General features: G+C 38.5%; 2 long non-coding RNA genes across 3 annotated transcripts in view; one reads left to right on the top strand and one right to left on the bottom strand.

Annotated features, from left to right (window-relative positions):
• The window catches only part of LOC146484165 (uncharacterized), a 16,521-nt gene extending 8,224 nt beyond the window's left edge, over positions 1–8,297 (top strand). The window contains exons 2-6 of one of the 2 annotated variants that reach the window (XR_014863737.1): positions 733–792; positions 1,095–1,214; positions 2,072–2,179; positions 7,882–7,946; positions 8,219–8,297. This is a non-coding gene — a long non-coding RNA (uncharacterized LOC146484165). Of the gene's footprint in view, positions 1–732; positions 793–1,094; positions 1,215–2,071; positions 2,180–7,881 lie in introns of both variants that reach the window. The other variant, XR_014863736.1, reaches the window with a different exon arrangement.
• A 4,247-nt stretch (positions 8,298–12,544) lies between these two features.
• LOC146484163 (uncharacterized) overlaps positions 12,545–15,000 on the bottom strand; it is a 7,343-nt gene continuing 4,887 nt past the window's right edge. Inside the window, exons 2-3 of the long non-coding RNA XR_014863690.1 lie at positions 14,584–14,639; positions 12,545–13,049 (exon numbers count right to left, since the gene is read on the bottom strand). This is a non-coding gene — a long non-coding RNA (uncharacterized LOC146484163). The remainder of the gene's footprint in view (positions 13,050–14,583; positions 14,640–15,000) is intronic.

Below are 15,000 nucleotides of genomic sequence, written 5' to 3'. Positions count from 1 at the left end.
ATTGTTTACAAAAGCGTTTTATCAGTGTTTACACAAGAATTTAGCCTTGTCGTGTGGCTTTTAATGTGCGACCGGAAAACGAACCCGAAAAAATTGGTCAGTGCCGATATTTTTGGGTCTTTCAGACCGACCAAAAAAAATAAAGATTCACTCTAGTGCGGTTTGTTTACACGACTTTGTCATCAAATCTGCTTACGTGCAACCATCGGCACTTTTCAAGTCTTCTTCGGTCTTTCCGGCAGTTCACAGCAGCTTCCTGATATCAGCCTTTAGTTAATGGTAAGCACTCAGTTCTGTAATCCTGTAATTTTATTCATTTTATCTTGGTTTCATTTCATTCAGATCATTTTAAGATATTTTGGACTTATTTTTATTAGATCATTTTAGGTCATTACTTGTTTTAGTAACTATGCCAAATGCATCGCATGCAGCTGCCAGTATGCATATTTCAGGTTAAAATCCCTGGAATCCAGTTGCAAAGAGCAGCATTTGATGGTACGTACTGTGGTAGAACCTCAAAAAAAACTCTAACTTTGAAGGGATTAAATAAAAGAAAACGATCCAAATGATCACGGTTGATTTGATATGGAAAAAGACCTTGACTGTGTTGTTCTCAGCAATCCTCAGGTGCGACATTAAATGAAACAAACGACATCAAACAAACAAACAAACATCAAATGACATGAAACAAAAAGGAATTACACTGATATTAATTACCATATCTTTCTTCAGAAACAAAGTTTAGGAGTCAAATTCAAGGAAAGGAAAGTGCATGGCTTTTTTAATGATCTGGTAAGGGCAGTGTGTACTGTCATTTTGTAACATTTTCAGATTTAAGTGCTTTTAGTGAATTGGTATTAAAAAGCCAGATTGTCCCCGAGATTGTTGATGCATTGTAATATGTATCAAATACTGTATACATGTAGATATCTTTAAAATCTTGTGCCTAGCCTTTTGAAGCTGACTGAAGGCGAAATGTTCAAGAGAAATACTGAATGAGAGAGGCAGAAACTCTATCAAGCCCAACCATCAAACCCACCATCTTTACAGTGCCATGTATGTTGACAATGTTTGTTTTAATTGGTTTTTGATAGGATCTTGTTTCTGATAGTGCCAGTGTGGGTATGAAAGTGAAGGTTCTCAGTCTGAGATAAATTATTATTCTGCAAGTTCCACTTATCCTGCTCTTCTAAGCTGTTCCATCCCTGGAAAAGGTGCGTGCTCAATAGGTATGGATTATAAAGGCATGCTTAAATTAGAATTCAAGTGCACTTTTAAAAATGTGCATGCCAGTTTTAATATCATATATCCACCACTTAAAAGGTTCAATTATGTCTCTGGTTTTTGTGACATCACATGGTAGGGAAATGAGCACATCAGCACATCTAAAATGTTTTTCTTTGGTGTGGGGTCCTGAGTCTCCGAATTAGACATGCATGCAGAGCACAGTTTTATTTTACCCCCAGTCTCCCAGCAGTAGTTATATAATATAATAAAAAAATATTTAATACGTTGTTTGGAGGTGACAGTCCTCTTGATCTAGCTGATTTTACATGTCTGGAATTAGACAATGTTACTTCTAACTACTGGACCTACACTGTAAGTTGTCAATATATGAAGAATTCCTGTGGGATGGTTTTTAAATGCATGCCAAGTGATGTCAAGTGGAAGTTATTATAATGTTAATAAGGTTTGAAGAATAAAGAGTGTAAGTTATGGCAGTGGATTGCTTACTTACATTGCTAATGGATAATGGTGGAATGTGTTGAATAAGTTATGTCACCTAGCTTGTAAGCCTAATCGTTATTAAAAATTTATTGGGTCTCTAGTAAGGTTTCTTTTTTTCTTCTTTTGTAATTGGTCAAGTCCCTAAGAGAAGAAGGTGTGGGATTGTGGAAAATTGATTCTGTGTTTACATGTAAAAAGAACATAACAAGATATGCTCTAGTGTTATTTTCTTGTTTATTCATGAGATGCATATAAGCATGAGTTGTTTTTCTGCAATTCCCCACCCAGTAGGGGGATTTATAGAGTAAGTTAATTTCCGGCGTGATTCTCTATCTCTTTTTAGAGCCTCAACTGCTTGCCAAAAAGAAAGTTTGTTCCAAGGATCCAAATAACAGTATTCATGTTGAGGATGTGATTCCATATCAAGACTGTGGAGTTCAGAGCTCTTAGAGTAAGTTGTCCTAAAAATTATGTATGTGAGCAACATGACTTTGCCAATACAGAACTACACAAAGCACTGTTTGTGATCACTCCTAAAAGTGACCATCATTGTGAAATCTGTGACATATTATAAGCCCTGTGTTAAAAAGATCCTTTAAGTGACATCTACCCTAAGCGATGGCACCACTTTTTTGAATAACCAACTGGCCCTTTTCTCCTAAGCGACCAGCGCAGCCTTCAGAAAACAAGCATTAGCCAATAATGATACTTAAGGTTACAATTGGTAGCTTTCACCGAAGCGTCAGCTCTCTCTTTATGAACCATGTAGAAGTTCATTCAAGGCGGCCGGTATATGATTTTACAGAAAATTTGCATTTGCAGCTTCCAAAATTTATCAAATCGGTATTGCAGCTGCTTGACAAAAATCACTAAGAATTGCTGCTTGGTGGTAGGACAAATCCAGAAAACAAAACCTTCTGTGTATCTCTGTCTGCTAAACAAGCTACATGTATTACAGTTGCTTCCAGTTCGCGTTTCAAAATGAAGTTGCTACATGATTAGCAATCGGTGTAATTTTGTTCTGCTGAAGCTTATGCCAATTTGGTATTCTACAACACCAACTATTAAACATTTCCAGTTGTTTAACTTTAGACATACCATTACAGTGTAATTGTAACAGCAGGTTTAATAAACATGTCAAAGACTGGTTTTGGTTTTAAAATATCCATAGAAAACCACTGTGGTGTCCTCAAAATCATGAAAATTGATCAGATTATCGAAGTGTTAACAACATTTGAAATAATTTATCTTTAAATCAAAGTCTCCTGTGAGCCAACTCGTGAATGCAGATGACGCATCAGTATTTTAATTGAAATTAAGATGGCTACATACACTACCTTGAAAGCTAAAAGAAGTCATATCTTTGCCTGATCATGCAACGAGAAATAACCATATGTGTACTATAAAAATGATTCTAAACTTATTCCCTACATATTGTATAAGGTTATTCTGATACACCTTGGAACAAATTTTCGGGTGTTTTTTATTCAAAGTTCATGCAGACACTTCACTCATTCAATTTAAGACACCGCACTTTGTGGAAAAACGGGAAAACTTATAACTTTGCTCATATTAAATGAAAAATCTCCATTCTTGCACTAAAATAATTGTCAAATTTTTATCTACAGATTGAATAAGATTATTTTGATGCGCTGTGAAACAAATTTTCACTTCTCTTTTTATTCAAAGTTCATGCCGACACTTCACTGATTGAATTCAAGACACCGCACTTTCACTGCGCATGCTTGAAAGTCAACAGCCGAATCAGCCAACCAACCTAGTGAAAAACCCACCATTGCTATCACTCGTTCATTGTGCATGCTCGCATTTACGAGTTAAAAATGGGTATGGAAGTGGTTCATTTTGCCAGCTTGCTGTGATGTTGGAAGGGAGTGCCCATAGTTTTACGCAACACGGCACAAACTTCAATAATCAGCCTGGTCATAATTGCATTTCTGAAATTGAAACCTCCCAGCATAAAATTGGAAATACAAAAATCTGATCATGACAGATTTAAACTACAACATGCAGGTGTCATGACTGCTCACGTATCCTACCCCCTTAATGTTGTAGTTGGCAACAAGACTTTTTTCTCTAAACATACATTTTGTATTTTTTGCACAAGAATTTAAAATGGGTGTGGTTTTAAAAACAATGGAAGCAGTGCATTTTGCCAGCTTGCTGTGATATTAGAAGGGAGTGCCCATAGTTTTACGCAACACGGCACAAACTTCGGTAATCAGCCTGGTCATAATTGCATCTCTGAAATTGAAACCTCCCAGCATAAAATTGGAAATACAAAAATCTGATCATGACAGATTTAAACTACAACATGCAGGTGTCATGACTGCTCATGTATCCTACCCCTTTAATATTGGAGTGGGCAACATGACTAAATTTTTCTCTAAACTTACATTTTTGAATTTTTTTAAACCAGAATTTAACAATTTGGGCCCATTGGACAATGGGGCAGAAAAGTTACAAGTTGTTCAAAGCTTAGTTTTTTTGTACAAATGTTATCACCAGAGATCATTCACTTTTTTTTACTGTTAATCCTGGTTATGGATCTTCTGTTGTCTAAGTGTAGAGTCGTCCACTGTAAATAAACTTTTCTTAACAGGGGAACATATGTTATGGATGTTGGAACACAAAGTCTGTTCATACAATGTATTTATATTAGACAATAATGTTAGTCTCCTGCAGTGGAACATTCACAATTAATTAAATTGTAATAGCAACTGGAACCACAATGACAGACAACTTCTTCCTACATATACTCCTGCACATCAAAAGCTCAACAGTATGACCATGAAAAAACTGTAATAATCAAGACTGAGTGTACTGAGACAGCGTATTGTTGCAATCTGATCCCCCATTGAATGAAACAGTACAATTTCAGTCAATTTCAGTCAATTCCAGTAGCTGTAATGAAAACTCACAGTCAGATTTTTCAGTTCTTAAGATATTTAAATCTCATTGGGCTGAATTCTGTTACCACAACCTCGAATCTTTCAGCTTTTAGTGGTGAGTTGGCCCCAGGGTGTTATGGCACCCTGTAAACTAAACATGACCTACTCTGAGAAAACCTAACTTTGAAAATGCAAAATCTGCAATGAAACCCAATGGGAAGGGGAAAGAGATGGAGGTCAAAGAATAGCTGCCTCTGTCATGAGATAAGTAACAAGACCATCCCCAGGCATTGATATGTTATGTTTTTTTTTAATACAGTTCCCTGAAAAAAGGGTGACGATCAGGTTATTGAACTGTGCAAAACATAAAAAGAAGTTGTATGGTTTAAGATAGTGCCACTTTCAGTTCTTCAGTTACTTCACCATTTCATTATGGATATTGGAACTGCAGGGATGTTCCTCAGCACTAAGAAATAATACCTGGATTCTAAAGCAATAACCTGTGAACAGGCTCCCAAGTGGGGTCTATGGCGAAGATGAAAATCGAGCTCTTCCTCGCCCCATACCGTGCTCCCCCCGCCCGGCTCGCCGATTTTTCTTTTCACCCTATACCCCACTTGGGAGCCTGTTCACAGGCTATAAAGCAAATGCTCCATGCTGATTTTGGTAGCAAGTCATAATTGCTTGTATTGTACCCATTAATAAGTGTTGTGGAACGCCGAATTCCAATTACCATAATGAAAGACAAAACTTCTGTGCTGTGATGATATTTAAATCTCATAGGTTTTTCCCTGCAAACAACCACTTCACATCTCTCAACTGCATGAACACCGCCAGCACAGTTTCCCAAACACTTCTTTAAGAGGTGATTACGGCTAATAAGAATACCACCTTGATTCATTTTGTTAAAAACAAAATACTGCCTTTTTCCTGTCCGTGATTCCAATGTCAGTACAGGCTGGTTTTCTCTCTTGACTGATGGCCAAAGTTGTTTAATAATGTTGGACTTAACAATTTTATGGTAAATCAAATCAAAAACTTCTCAGGAAATGTTCATAGTGAAATCTCCTCTCCATGGTGTCGCTAAAGTTGGTTTTGAGCGCAGTCTTCTAATTACCTTTTCGTGAAGCTTTTTCATTGTCCTTTTTGACCATTCCTTGGATGGGAATCAACTTTTGCAAGTCTGGATTTCGACCACTAAACGTTGTATTCTCTTCGATGACTCCTACTGCTGCTTCGAACTCAGCAAAAAAGCATGAAATATCCCTCAACTCCGTGCCGTTTTCTGTACAAGACATGTACTCCTCGCTTTTTTCTCCGAAAAACTGGCTTATTTGATCAGAAGGAGGATTTTCCAGAAAGAGCTTGGCCGCCATACTAGATTCTACCAAAGCCCCCCAAAATTCTCCCATGATAGGCTGCGCGCCTCTGATGATCCACATTGGATTACCTATGATGGTCTCAAAGGAAGGCAGTGTCTAGGAACTGGTCTCACCGGCCGCGCACACTGTAGGAAAGGGGATCCTATCTCATTGCTTTTTTTGTTCAGAAATAAAGTCTTTAGAAGTTCTCTCATAAACAAATTGGTGTTTCAACAAAATGTATTACAGTTTTCCTTTTTCCAAGAATCTTAAAACCTAATCTTTTTAAAGTTTAAAATATACTACAAATACGTGACTCTCAAAACCTCGCGAAGCTAGGGCTGGGCGGACAGTCGATTTGAAGTGAAGGAATGTGCTAAGGCAGCTATAAGAAAGTATAAATTGTCACTAATAGGCCTTTTGCAGTAGCTGGTCACATGATCAACTTTCCGATCAAAAACAGTTCTCCTTTGGAAAGTTTTGTTACAAGGTCTTAGGAACTGAGAGAGCATATTTAAAGTAGGTTAATTACCCGTAAATTTTTATCCATATATCTCAAAAGTAAGATTAGAAGGATTTGTACTGGAAAACTCGTCAATCTTTATAATTCTTCGGGTCATACTCAGCCTCATCCAGTGATAGGTAATTTATGGTCATCATCATCATCATCATCATCATCATCATCATCATTATTATTATTGTCAGTAAGTATATCACTCTTTCCAATATTAGTTTATTCCATGGTCCCTATATTTGTAATGCATCTTCCTCCCCCCTTTGACCCAGCAGTCTATTATTAGAGACCTTTAGATTCTAATACGAGTACGAGGACGACTACGAGTTTCTCCAATAAACAAAGAGCGCGCGCGCGTGAACCAGTGTCATTTTGGCGGGAAAACGTGATAGCTGTCGTCATTTTACTACGAGTTTTTGTAAGAATCTCGTAGTGGCGAAAACGAGTTCTCGAAACGTAGGTGATCTCGTCTTTTTGGAAACACGAAAGGGCTTAACTATCATCATTTAAACCAACTGCGTCAAGTTCGTCGTTCGTAAAGAGTGAAATGAAACTTTCTGTGATATATCTGTTCTTAGTACTTCGCTACAATCTTGAAGTCAAATCTCGTAATCGTACTCGTACTTGTACTAGAATCTAAAGGTCTCTATTATTGTGCTCCTCATGTGTTCAAAATCAAGTGTCGATGTTTCCAATGCAAACTAAATGTAGCATTTTTTGTTATTTTGTTCAGATAATCAGATTTCTTGTGATTATGAGATGGGATGTGGCTGAAATAGAGTGAAAAATCATACAATTGTATAATATCATAACCTTGGTATCATCTTCAACCTTATTGGCCTTTCAAACAGACACAAAGAGACAATATAGGTTGGTTTCCATGCAAACATGTGCCCTTCAATTAAGAAAATCAATAGCTCAGCTATGGCAAATAATCCCATTAGTAGAAGTAGTTGTTTATTGGCACGTCCTCTTATAAGTTTGGCAAGTAGTATCCATAAGTAGTTGTGTAAGTATCATGTCCCCATAAGTTTGGCAAGTAGTCCCCATAAGTAGTTGTGTAAGTATCATGTCCCCATAAGTTTGGCAAGTAGTCCCCATAAGTAGTTGTGTAAGTATCATGTCCCCATAAGTTCGGCAAGTAGTCCCCATAAGTAGTCGTGTAAGTATCATGTCCCCATAAGTTTGGCAAGTAGTCCCCATAAGTAGTTGTGTAAGTATCATGTCCCCATAAGTTCGGCAAGTAGTCCCCATAATTACATTGAGTATTTGTCCCCACAGTTAGCGATTTACAATTTTTCTAATATAATGGCTCTGGACGTTCCCTTGTTGGGAGTACATTAAAATGCACTCTCTCTTTTGGTATTAGCTATACTGGAAGTCGGTGTCCCCAGAGTGCAGGTAGCGATATATGGTCCCCGCAAGTAAGCATCGGTAAGTTCCGGTGAAAGGTTAGCCTACCCTCGCTTATCCTAAAAAAGAGTATTCCATCAGTCCCATCAGTTTGATTTCCTTGTAAGTTTTCATAAGTACATCGTGGACTGAACATTTTCGAGTCCCCACAACGAAGAACTTTATAAGCAGTCCCCATAATTACATTGAGTATTTGTCCCCACAGTTAGCGATTTACAATTTTTATAATATAATGGCTCTGGACGTTCCCTTGTTGGGAGTACATTAAAATGCACTCTCTCTTTTGGTATTAGCTATACTGGAAGTCGGTGTCCCCAGAGTGCAGGTAGCGATATATGGTCCCCGCAAGTAAGCATCGGTAAGTAAGTAAGCATCTGATCCAGTAAGTGGAAGGTCGTAGGTTCAACTCTTCTTAGTGTGAGAACTCTGATTTTTTTTCTCTGAGCATGCCTGTGTCACAAACTGAAAAATACACCTGCTATCTCTGATATACTTAACAACCTCGCCGTTCCAAAGGCCGACCCAAACAAGCGGCAAAGGCGTCAGTAGACCTACGCAATGAACGTTTCTGGCGCATAGGATGGGTATCCACAGTATTTGCTTTCTTCGTCCCTCTCGGAGAAATGTTCGCTTTTCAGGCCACCCAACGGTTCTTTTCGGTGGAATATCTTTATTGAAAAAGATATTATTCCGCTCAGCGATTGGGATTCGTGAAGAAAACCCAGCGATTATTTCTAACGAACGACTGCCCTAAGCTTTCGGTATGACGAAAAACTAATCTATTTTGTTTCTTGAGGGCAAATGGGTCGTTAAAAGAGCAAAAAAAAGACCAGGCAATAATTTTGGATAGCCAACAAAGTTTTCGGCAACTTAAATTGTCAGCTAAAGAATCCGAACAGATCAAACTGTCTTAGCTTACACAAATTTGCCAGGCTTTTCAAAAACTCATTAACAATTCATAAGCCCATTGACCTATCAAATGGTCGATAAAGTATCACGTGCAGTGGTTTTAAAACCAGATAAAGCCTCCTCCTTATTAGTATGCGGTGTTTAATGTTTTTCTCGTATGCCAGTTTCCAACGTTTACAAAAGCATCATTGTTATGAACTCTCTTGACACACGCTTTTCCAGGAATGTTTTTGAAGCCGTTCAAAAAACTCACAGCAAGTGTTTTGTCGGGTGTAAAACCACTCGGCTGCGCCTCGTGGTTTTAAATCCCAATAAAACACTGCTACTCGTGTTTTAAACATTACATAAAATTCACGTGGGAATGTAAGGAACAACATTTTTTTTAACTTTTTTGCTTTAATGTCCTCGTTGGGTACCCCTGACGAATAAATATTTGCGGAATTTGTGCATGTATAACTTCTTGAAACACCAAGCAGCCTAAAAAACCATAAAGTTCAAGGGAATGTCATAATATTGAAGTGCCCAACTAAATTGAGCTCATAAACATTTTGAAGTTTCCACGGCAGTCTGAATCGAACCGAACGAATTTTGTACAAAGAGGCCATCGAGCCCGCCTTGCAGGCAACTAACTGCTCTAACTAAGAGACTGTGATAGGCTCCTTCTTGGATGTTCGGTGGGCCAGCAAACACTGCGCACCGGCAAGAATACTTTTCACCAACGGATGATCAGAAGGAGACGGCTCGCCACCCAACTGGTGAAACCAGGTAATGCTATGAACTGCTGACTCCAAGGGAGATGCTGTCTTCGCCTCAGTCATTAAATGACGCAAATAAATAGCAAAGTGAAACGGAGAAGCAGGAAAAACTGTCAAGCCATGTCCTTCTGCCCAAGACCTCCATCTGTTGTAAGAAGAAAAATATTTGGAGGAAGTACTGGAAGCTCTGCTAGCCAACGCAACATCCGGAAGAGAACTTGCAAGGGATTGTAAAACACCATATCCCTGGGGAACCGCAGCCCGAAGATCCGACCACATAGTAGAGCTGAAAACATCGGCAAAATAAAAGCACAAAGAACACACACACACATAATAAAAAGACAAAAACAAACAAAAATGACACTTACGCTGGAACAGCAAGACCGAGATGAAAAACAAAACCAGTAAGCCCAAATAGACTCCAAATATATACCCCCGCTAATTACCCACATACCAGCGCACATGCCTAAGCAAACACAAGATACCGATGAGAGCATATTTTCCTGCTAATTACCAAGTCAAAGGCAGGAAATTCTAGAATGGTCGGTTTTCCACGCCAGAACGGAGAAGTGGCTATTACTCCTTAAGGTATATGTTCTGTGATTGGCAGCAGGCAACAGGTTGTTCACGCGATTGTCCCTATCACTTAATGATGGCGTTAAACACATTACTGTAGATGGTTTATTAGTTCTATTTTTTATAAATCAACGATCGAAGGGGTCTACTCATCTTAGTGCATCGTTGTATGATGCTCCAGGGCAAGTAATTAATAATAGAGACCTTAAGATTGAGGACCGTGGTCTATCAAATCGAATGCTTTTTGATAATCGAAAAGTATACAGGGTGTTTCAAAAGTTCGTTCCGATTTAAAGTTGTTTATTTCTTAAACAAATCAATTGTTTGTTAGAACTTTTTCAATAAATTGAGGTAGATCATTTATTAAAATGGGTGGCAATCGCAATTTTAATTGTCAACTTGATGTCTTTGTTTCGATTTTCGCGCCAAATGTACACACGCGCGTTTTCCCGCCATTTTTTCGCGCCCTTTGTGCGTGTTGTTCCTGTCCCGAATTTGTTGTTATTCTCTGATTTTTTTTCCTGAACTTTCTGTTTTCTCTGTTACGAAAATGAAGTCAGACATTGTTTATGCTAGAGCTCAAGCAGCCATATTACGATCATCTGGTCAATCAGTCAAAGAAATCGCTAAATTTTTTAACAAGTTTGAACGTTGGGTGAACAAGTGGTCGAAAAGAGAGTGCTTCGAAGACAAACCAAGACGCGGGCGACCGTCTGTTTTGACGAGTTGTGCTCGAAAATCAATCGAGAAAGCGAAGTACAAACGGAACAATTCAACAAGGAAGATTGCCAAGAATCTTCAGCAGAAAAATATCCAAGTTTTGAGCATAACGGTGTGGAGATACATGACTAGGAAAGGATGGAAGGTTTTCAAGCGAAAGAAAATACCTCTGTTGAGCGAAAAGCAAAGAAATGTCGGTTTGAGATTTGCCAAGAAATACCCGAAGCTGACAGCAGAGGATTGGGACAATTTTTTATTCACAGATGAGTGTCCTAAATATCTTTTCCAGTACCCAAATCCAAAAAACGATACTGTATGGGGCTCGCAGGAATGTGATGTTCCTCCAACTTTCCAAGTGAAGCAAAGTGCAAAGGTGATGGTGTGGGGTGGCATGACGGGACGTGGGCTCACAAAGTTACACATGCTACCCACAGGCCAAACCGTAACTTCTGACTACTACATCAACCAAATCCTTGAGAAAGAAGTCAAACCGTTAACATCAAGGCGTCAGGTTACAGGTGGCCCGATAGAGAGGAAGCTGTTCAGCTCAAAGAAAGAGATGACATTCGTTGAGGATGGAGCACTGGCTCACACTTCAAAGGCAACTCAGAGATGGTGTCAAAAGAATCTGCCAAACTTTATAGCCAAGGATGGCTGTCCAGCGAACTCTCCTGATCTCAATCCCATTGAGAACATCTGGAGTATCATTGACGAGACAACGTACAAAGATCCAGCCCCCAAAACGATGAAAGAGCTGAAGAGGCGACTACGCTTTGCATGGAAAAATGTGACTCTTGACACGCTAAAGGAACTCGCACATTCTATGCCTAGGCGATTAGAAAATGTCATTAAAAATAAAGGCGGGCATTCTGGTTACTAATAATTTGAATGATCGAATGAAAAATAAGCAAAAAATAATATACCTAATTTTTAAAGAGGTAGTTTAAATAAATAATGAAACGTTAGAAGAAAACAAATCGGGACGAACTTTTGAAACACCCTGTAGTTCTTACTGTAGCGCTATTTCCATCTGTTCATTTTATTTGGCCAACTGCGAACAATGTGTAATAAAGCCTCGGTGGTCGAGAACTTGGGAACCACGCCATACTGATTCGGGTCGATTCGGGCTCTCGCTTTTTACAGGCAAATTATGAAAAATGACATCCCTTTTTTATCTCTTTCGGATCGGTTATTACAGTCAAGAGCCGAACACGGCATTTTAAGTCCATAACCGAAGGAGAATTCACCGCGGAAAAGAGGTACATCAGTGCTGCTAGCTACATTTGAGATTTATGTCAATTTCATTGGACGAAATGACGCCACGAACAGACGGCCAGGCTACTAAGTATACGCTCAATTTGGATTTGAAGAGGAATTTCGTGTTATCGAATGTACTTCAGAAGCTCAAACTGACCAGGAAGTCAACTCCTGTGTTGATGGCTGTGTTTAGTTTTTATTGATGGATTAAAAAATACTGAATTTCTGGTGAGACTTTCTCCTTTAATCTCAAAAGAAGACCTTTCAATGAAGAATGAATACTGTTATGATCTTGCGTTTGGATCATTCTGTGTGCTGATTTTAATGTTGAAGCTTATATTGGAACAGGTGATAAATAAAGCTTTTACTAAATGGCGTTAGCGCACGCTGAAAAGAAGTTCCAAACAGGATGACATTTGTGGAAAATTAAGAAACAATCTAAAATAAAAGACGAAATAGGCAAGTTCCGAAATGGTGATTTTTATTTCATTATTCTCTAAGCATTAATTTAAAATGCTACGAACTGATATTTTGCGACATATAGAAGCGTGCAGCTAATCTACTGGATACTAAAAACAGTTACAGATACAGTTTAAAGACAGAGTTGGGAAGGTACTTATGTCATGCTATATTATTGTCTTTTTTTTTTTTTGCATCATTTATGTCAATTAGTCTATCATTATTAAAGAGCAGGACCTTCTATTTATTTTTACCGGTATTTTTAACTTATTGTCATCTTGTGATCCATTACAAACATTACGATCGATATACACGTTTTGTCAAGCTATTCTATTATTTGTGCCAGATGTAAAATACATTAACTGCCACTAAAAAACGATTTCCAACTCGAAACATAACCACATAAAAAGTCTTGATTGTAGAATTCAACTCTGCACTGGAACGTTGTCTGTAGGAAAACAATAAGAATCTCTCCGAAATATTGCCTTTAGCAAGAAAAAGAGTGGTTACTGCCTATCAAAAACATGGCTTGCTCAATTCTAAGCATGACCATGGTCCCTATTGTGGGGCACTTGTCATTGAACCCCTGCTAACCTGCAATGAGGCCCATATTTAGCAGTGCCCATATTTCGTCTTATTTCGTCTTCCGCGGACATGAGCATGGTAGCACACTCCAGCTCTGGCGAGGTCGGAATGACTGTCCTCAACATTTTTAGTTGGAGTTATAAACAATCAAAGATTGAATGTTGGACCGAGAAATGACCTAAAGTGCTGACACGAATTCTTCTTTGGGAACAGTGGATGGTCATTCCAAACGTGAAGGGCTATATATTAATCAGCTTACTTAGAAAAGCGTGTTTGTTAGATATTTTCTCTTAAAACCAATCACGTGACGTGTCACGTGATCTGAAGCACAGCTTATTTGCTTAAAAATGATTACGATGATGAGACCTTTCTATCCTCCAAACTTTGATTTGTTGTCATTTGCTTTGTTAAAGGTATCTCGAATAAACCATTTTCATCATTAAAGCCCTTAACCTGGGCCTTAAACTGGTTGACATTGAACTTGGATCACTAACACACTACCAAGGATATTTTAAACTAAGTTACTAACAAGAAAATTTAGCTTCACAACGGTTTGAAGACAAATGCTGTATGTTATCGAATAACGCTTGTAAATGTTGTAATGGTTTTTCATGGAAATAACATAAGAATTTCAAAAAGGTCAGATGCTTATTTTAGACTTAAAATCATGATAACTGCGAATGTTGCGCCAAAATTACATCATGTCAAGTACAGCTGTTGGCATTCTTAAACCAGCTCTCGTTTGTATTATTATAACTATGTTTTCATACCGAACTGAAAGCAATGTTATTTGGCCATCGTGAAAAGATTCGAGCATTAGCTCTTTGTCAGAGCGAATCGTGTAAATATCCTCATCGATTCTGTTGATAAAACCAAACATTCGTTTTCACTCCCCACCGACGCACCGCCACATTTTCTTTGGAAACTAACCCCCTTATGAAAAGAATGTTAAACTTTAATCAAATATTTTTCTACTTCGAATTAAGATTCTTAGCTTGTCAACATGAAAGCGTGATTCAGTTTGTCATTATCGTAAGGGTAGAGCATTTGTACACTTTCCCAAACATCTTCGTGGGGTTTTCATAATCCCACCACAGGGCACTTGCAGTTGTCCGTAGAAAAAACTGACGAATGCCCGGGAAGAGGTTGGTTCCGCTTCTAAAGAATTCTGAACCAAGTTAATACGTAAAGCTGAGCAGGAATGAGGTCCTCAACTAAGATTTCATTTATGCTGCAGATACAAAGCAGAAGCTGGAAACAACAACAGGCCACTAAAGACATTTGCGTTTCTCTCATCCCTGAGAGCTATATTTTTTTTTTGACTAATTATCCTCGAGATCGAAAGCTGTACATAAGTTTCCTAAAATACGTAACATTTTAACCAGGCCTACGGTTACCTTAAGGCCGGGTGGAGGTGTCTGAACTTTGAAGCTGTAATTCCAGGTGACCTTTTCTAGGACAAAGGAATAACATAACAGTATATTCGTGGGATTCAGTTTTGAGTCAAACGTATCCTTTATTTCAATCATTCAACTCGACTATCTAAAGGTTGCACTGAAATAATGTTGGGCCGCTAGCACTAAGGGCACAAATGATGCATCAGATAATTAACTCTAGTGTATGCTAAACTAGGTGCTGAAGTCAAGCCATGAAATTCCTACTGAACGTTAGCTCTAGAAAGGAAATGGGAGACCACAAGAGGCATCAAAAGAATATTTGACCCCGGTGGGAATCGAACCCACGACCTCCAGATTTGATCAATTCAAATACTACAGAGTTAATTCTCTGATCCATCATTTGGGTCGTTAGTACCA

Source organism: Pavona decussata, unplaced genomic scaffold (genome assembly GCF_977016875.1).
Source record: "Pavona decussata unplaced genomic scaffold, jaPavDecu1.1 SCAFFOLD_37, whole genome shotgun sequence".
NCBI lineage: Eukaryota > Metazoa > Cnidaria > Anthozoa > Scleractinia > Agariciidae > Pavona > Pavona decussata.
This window is presented reverse-complemented; position numbering and strand designations above follow the sequence as displayed.